Below are 6,996 nucleotides of genomic sequence, written 5' to 3'. Positions count from 1 at the left end.
GACAGAGGTCCTGAGATCAACATGATAGCTCATGGCCATCTGTACAGCTACAGTGTACTCATACACATAAAATAAATAAAAATAAATAAAAAACTAGTTAATCCCACTGACACCAACTACTGCCTTTGATGAATACATACTCTAAAGTGGAGGTGTTATCCACCTTTGTCATGGAACTAGACAGCAATACTCATGTTTAGACATTTACAGTCCTTCAAATGCAGTGGTTTGGGTTTCTCCTGCCCCAATACTGAGGATTGAACCTAGGGCCTCATGTGTCCTACTCACAGGTTCTACCACTGAGCTACAATATGCATTTAGTCTGGCTGAAAAGAAATAAACCTAAATTCTGACTTGGAGAGCCATAGGTGCAGCTCAGACTCAGTATTTGTTCATACGTTGGTCTGCCTGTGTGCCAACAGTAATAGACAGATGGAGGCAATTCCACACTCCTGTGTTGTGTCACGAACAAACACCCAGACTGGCTTCAAAACAGTAACTGGGACAAAACAGTATTTAAATATCAACACTTAACATGAAGAAAACCAATCTATCCCTCAATAGCGCAACACTTAGAAGAGACTAGCACCACACAGTAATAAGCAGACCATTAACTAAGCAATAGCTAATGCTGTTAATAAGTTTGGAGCAATAACAGGCAGACCATATACACATCCCCGGTGGGCCTGCAGTTGGAATGCTTTGGGGCAACAGGCAGCTTTCCAAAGGGAAATCAGATGACACCTTCTCTGGAAGCTGTCTGAGCAAAACAGTGATCTGGCAGAAGATGTGAACCTCCAAAGGGATTGTGTGGTTATGCATCTGGGGAAAGCTGGGACTGAGCAGCAAGATTCTCCTCTTCATCCCTCAGCACTGCCATGCGTTGTATCCTCACTGCTGGTCTCCAGAGTCACAAAAGATGGGTAACAGCCTATTCCCAATCAGTCTCTCTTAGATTGGCTCTGCTGAGAGCTTTATATTGTTTGGTTTCAGACCCCAGGACAGAGACTGAGGTGCACATCTTGCATATTTACAGGAGACCCGGCCTCCAGGTTCTCCCAGCTGGGCTACCCTTCCCCCAGAGGCTCTTCCCTATAAAACTCAAACATCTTGTGCACTCTTCTCTTTCTCTCTTTCCATCCTCCTCTTCTTCTCTCTGCTTGTGCTTTCTCTCTTTCTCCTCCTCCTCTTCCCCCCTCTTCCCATGGTGACTCCCCTGGCCTCATTCTTTGAGGCCAGGGAACTCAGCTGAGAGCAGCTCCCCAATAAACCTGCCTTTAATATAATATAATCTGGCTTGAGTTGGATCGTTTCACTGGTGGAGAAATAATCTATCATACCTGTCATCTATGATAGTCTCTTTTCAGATCTGGCTCTGGGATTCTTTTAAACCACTGGCTCTAACTGATTTCAAAGCTATTCTTTTTCTCAGGCTGGTCACTTTAAATCCCACATGGTACAGAGACAGTGAGGCAGGCTAGACCCTACATGATACAAGAAATGGAGCAAGACTTGACTTCACTCATCCCTTAGGAAGATGACCATAACAGTGTAATGTCTCTGTTACATTGGTTATATTCCTAGTGTTGGTAATTAGGCACCCTCATAGCCAGTCCTGAGGGCCCCAGAGACAGCGAGACATGTCATCACTAGTTACCTAGAGGTGACAAGTTCCCATTGCTGCCCTGTGGAAAGTACTCTTGAGCATACCATGGCCCTGATAAAAAGCTGAGTTTTTCATCCCCCAACCCCTTCTTCCCTTCCTCCATCCAGAGGCAGCCTCTATAATATGGCTCCTCCTTTTTCTCTGGAAAATCCCAGTACCCAGGGAGGTAGCCTTACCAACCTTACCAGACCCCTTTACTTAGTTGCATTTTTAGGGGTGTTCCTCTTACCCATTCATTTCTGGTAGTGTCAATGAGTCCTGTCCCCTTATTAGGAAGGAATCTTCTAGCCAAAGTGGGAGCCTCTATTTCTTTTGCCTCCATCCCCATTCACCTGAACTCAAGCTCGACAACAGCCCCTCTCCTCCTTCTTCTAGCTACCCAACCTATTGGCTCTAACATGTCATTTTCTTTGCCAGCCCCCCAAGGTGGACTCCTGAGCCTGGGATGTCTAGAACCCCTCTGTTGCTAAACACCATTCCTCTGTTGTCATCCAATTACAGGATTCTACCTAGTACATCATGCAAGCTCAGTACCTTCCCCCTCTCCAGAGCCTCATGGGATGTAAGCCTCTCTCTGACCTCCTAAGAAAAAACTTCTCCATCCCACTTCTTCCCCTTTTACTATCCCTATGCTTGAAGTTAAGAAACCCAACGGGACCTAGCTCCTGGCTCGAGATCTCAGGCTCCTTAATTCTGCAGAGGTTCCCCCCTGCCTGTTATAGCTGATCCTTACATGCTTCTTTCCACTCTCCCCTCGGGAGCTTTTTACTTCTCTGTCCTAGATCTCAAGGATGTATTCTTTTCCATCCCACTAGATGCCCAGTCACAAAACACCATTGTCTTTACCTGGACTGACCCTGACACCGACTTCTCTACCTAACTCACCTGGACTGTTCTACTTCAGGAGTTTTGGGATAGCCCATAACTATTTGGTCAGGCCTTGGCTTCTGACTCTCTTTGTCTCTTCCTAGATCTAAGCTTATTCAGTATGTTGATGACATTATCCTCTGTGGTTCCTCTCTACAAATTAGCCAAACCAACATCTGTGCTCTTCTAAGTTTCTTGTCCAGCTGATACTATAGAGTCTCACCTTCTAAGGTTCAATTGCCCACCCCTCAGGTCACCTACTGTGGACTAACAATTACTCCAACCCACAAAACCATTACCTTAAATAGAGAAACCTAATCAAGTCTCTAGCTGTCCCCTCTACTAAAGAGGAGATTTTATCATTCCTAGGAATATCTTGCTTTTTCTGTTCCTGGGTTCCTTCCTTTTCCCTCCTTTCCTGCTCTTTACATGAAGCAGCTGTAGGCCCCACCCAGGAACCTCTTCTCAAACCTGTTACTAAGCCCTTTCAAAGGCTCCAACAGGGCTTTCTTCAAGCCCCAACCTTACACATCCTGGACCTAACCTGCCCCTTCTTCCCTATGTAACAGGGAAAGAGGGATGTGCTTTTGAGGTCCTAGGTCACCAACCAGGACCCTCCTTTGCACCCACAGCATACTTGTCAAAGAAATTAGAGCTGATCATCTAGGGAACGGTACCCTGCATACGTGTTCTAGCAGATGCTGAACTTCTTATTTGAGAATCCAACAATTAATCTTTGGGTCACCTATCACTATCTTCTCCTCTCATTATCTGTCCTAGCTCTTAACTTACAAAGTCTTCAGATTCTACCTCCTTCCAGGGTTCTTTCACTTCAAGTGGCACTAATAGAAGACTCTACACTAACTTTCTAATCATGCACACCTCTCAATATCTCAAGTCTTCTTCTTTGACCAAAGCTGTTCATTCCCCATCTCATTTCTGCACTGAAACCTTAGAGGAACTATCGCCCCATCCCATACCCACACAGGAGGGCACATTGCCTCAGGCCGTCTCTCCCTGGTACATAGATGACAGGTCCTTTATAAGTGAAGGATCCCGGAGAGCTGGCTATGCTATGGTGTCAGATATGGAGGTAGTTGAGGCATGGGCCCTCTATACCTACACCACTAACCAACAGGCTGAACTAATAGCTCTTACTCACACCTTTCAATTAGTATAGGGACAACCCCTAAACATCTATACAGACTTTAAGGCCATTCTAAAAGCCTCCCATCTCCCCACAGCTATTAGAATTGTCCACTGCTGGTTCCACCAGACATATGGCTCTATTATCTCTAAAGGAACAACTGGGCTGATGAGACAGCTAGAGCTGTGACCCTCAGAGGCCTCCACTTGTCTTACCTACCACAGGACATTCTCATACTACAACCCACATCCCCCTGTAATCTCCTGACACTCGTCAGATTCTGCCCTATCTTCATCAGCTCTTTTACCCTAACAGCTAAGTCTTATTTTATTTTACTTTGCTAAAACCTACTTACAGCCTACCCCTAAGAACTTGTGTTTCTTAAAATCTATCACTGCCTCTGGCAAAATCTGCCAGATGTCAGACTCCAATTCCAGGTATCATAACCTCTCTTTTCCTACCAGGCTAGAGGTTCCCTCCCTGGGACCAACTGGCAACAACTTTACACACATGCCACTATCAAATGTGTACCTCCTGGTCTTGGTAGACATCTTCTCAGGGTGGATGGAGACCCTTCCAACAAAGGGCTCAGAAAGTCTCTGATCTCCTCCTCTGTGAGATCATCCCTTGATCTGGAATCTCAGCCTCCCTCCAGATAGACAAAGGTCCCAAATTCACCTTTCAAGTTTCTCAAACCCTACCTAAAGCTTTCAGCATCCCTTGATATTTTCATATTCCATACCACCCTCCATCCTCAGGAAAGACAGAATGGACTAACCAGCTCTTAAAAAACACCCTTGTCAAACTGTCATGTAAATTTTACTTCAAGTGGGTAAAATTCCTACCTTTGGCTCTTTTCAGGATACAGGCGTCCTCTTTTCATCTCACCTGAGCTCACGTATTGATGACCAGTTCTGACTCCTGGTCTTTCACCCAAACCCTCCCCTTCCCTGATCACCTATTCATTCCCTTACTCTGTCATCTCTGCTCCATCCTATGGAGCTTTACTGACTACCATCTACCATAGTCACTCACTATCTTCTGTCCATTCCCTATCAACATTGGAGATCAGGTCCTTCTCTCACCTCTGGACCATTACTCCTCATTCTTTCCCCCTAAATGTTAGAACCCTTCAAGGTAATTCTTGTGACCCCCACAGCTGCTAAGCTTTAAGGACTCTCTCTCATTGGATTTACCTCAGGCCCTTTCCCCTCCATCCTAAAATAACTCCTTGCACATCAACCCCAACAGGATTCCTCCCTTAAACTTCAGAGGACATTGGGACCAACCACCTTGTCCCCAATTCCAGAAGAATGAAGCTCTGCTCAGGCAGCTGTGCCTACTGGATTGGACATGGGTTTCTCATCCTCCTTGCCCTGTTCCTTTCTATTCAAGGTAACCCCTGTATATGGAGATGGGAAGTTCAAGAAAGTCTGCCTTATGGCAAACAGTCTCTCTAAACAGGGTTAGAGGATTGTTCTACAGTTGGATGCCAGAAGCCAATCAGAGTTCCCCTAACACTAATAACCACAGTTCCTTCTAAATATTATGACTTTTTTGTTTGCTTCCTTTTTGACCAGACAAAGGACTATTGTAAGGAATGGCCAGACAGATGTCTGGGGTATGTCTATATTGGTCTTGTCAATTATCTATGTTGACATCACAGACCAATTGCTCTTCTATCTACAACACCAGACCCTCTTCTTCTATATCCAGGACACATGGAATCCCAGATGGGAAATGGGCATTGTTGACAAACTACTGCACCAACAAATCTGGGTTCCTGAAAAGCACGATTCATATACAGAGAAAATATGTCCCAATTATCCAACCTTTGGAGATAAGCGAAATAGGAGAAGTAATCAAACACTCCTCTAAGGTCATTACTTCTTAATGACCTTATAAATAGCACCAACTTTTCATTTTGCCTTCTGCTCCACACTCTCACTTCAGTTTATCAGCTCTTTAATGTTATCCAACCTGGCTGCTTTGAAGATTGTGCCCCCTGGAACTAGCTCACAACTGCCACTTAAAGCTTGTCCTATCAAATAGCCTTGCTTTGCCTTCACAAACTGCTCTGACCCTGGTGTTGCCATGACCCTCTGTCTTATCTATATCACCCTTTGGCATGGCAGACTGTTTGAAGGCATTGGAGACATGTCCCTAAGGAATCTTAAGTTCCCTAGACTGTAACAAAACCATAACTCTCCATACCTCATCACTACTACAGTGTTCTCCAATCTAGAACACATTGATTCTTTGTGGTACTCAGGTGTATCATCTTCTGCCTCCCAGCTGATGAGGAATTTGCACACTGGTGTTTCTCTTCCCTAAATTAGGGGTGATACATGGACAGGAGCTCCTACCAATTTTAGTTGGTGACTCAATAGCCATCTAGGATAACAAAAGGGCAATTCAAATACTGCCCCTCTCGGTCATTGCAGGAGTAACCCTGGATGTTGCTACAGGAACAGCAGGACTGGCCATCTCCATCAGTTCTCTTGTATCTTCAGTTCTCTTCCCAGTTTGTCTGTGATCTTCAACAGGTGGCCCAAACCACATCCACTCTTCCAGGATAAATCAATTCGCTGCCTACGGTGGTACTTCCAAACCAGTGGGGACTAGACCTTCTTACAGATGAAGAGAGTGGCCTTTGCTTTTTTCTCCAAGAAGAATGCTATTTCTATGTCAACCAGTCAGATATAGTAAAGAACAAAGTCCAACAACTCAAAATCAATACTTCTGAACCCTAGGCCTTTGAAAACCTCATATGGAAATGGATACTGCCCTTCCTGACCTCCTCCTCCTCCTCCTCCTCCTCTTCTTCCTCTTCCTCCTCTTCCTCTTCCTCTTCCTCTTCCTCTTCCTCTTCCTCTTCTTCTTCTTCTTCTTCTTCTTCTTCTTCTTCTTCTTCTTCTTCTTCTTCTTCTTCTTCTTCTTCTCCTTCTCCTCCTCCTCCTCCTCCTTCTCCTCCTCCTCCTTCTTCCTGACCCCTCTTCTTCCTCTTCCTCCTCCTCCTCTTCTTATTTTTCTGCTTTTATTATTTAATTCTGCTTCACCAACCTCTTCTTTACATTCCTCCAGTGACAAACCTCAAAATTTTCTAACCAAACAATTAATCAGTTCCTCTTACAGGATTACAGAGGAGCCTGATACCCACAACTATTGAATGTGTCCCAGTGGTGATGATCAACTACTCTCCAAAACTGATGATGCCCCTGGACATTTAAGAGAGTCAACATTCTTATCCCTGCCTCACCATCACTCTCTCCTCCTTTTTGTTTTTTTGTTTTTGTTTTTCTTTTTTTTTTTTTTT

General features: G+C 44.7%; 1 protein-coding gene across 5 annotated transcripts in view; it reads right to left on the bottom strand.

Annotated features, from left to right (window-relative positions):
* Window positions 1–6,996, bottom strand: part of Eml6 (EMAP like 6) — a 289,180-nt gene that overhangs the window by 51,268 nt on the left and 230,916 nt on the right. The gene's annotated exons all lie outside the window — the stretch shown is intronic.

The sequence above is a fragment of the Mastomys coucha genome, unplaced genomic scaffold (assembly GCF_008632895.1).
Source record: "Mastomys coucha isolate ucsf_1 unplaced genomic scaffold, UCSF_Mcou_1 pScaffold22, whole genome shotgun sequence".
Taxonomy (NCBI): domain Eukaryota; kingdom Metazoa; phylum Chordata; class Mammalia; order Rodentia; family Muridae; genus Mastomys; species Mastomys coucha.
Note: the sequence above shows the minus strand (reverse complement) of the source record. Positions and strands in the feature narration are given on the sequence as shown.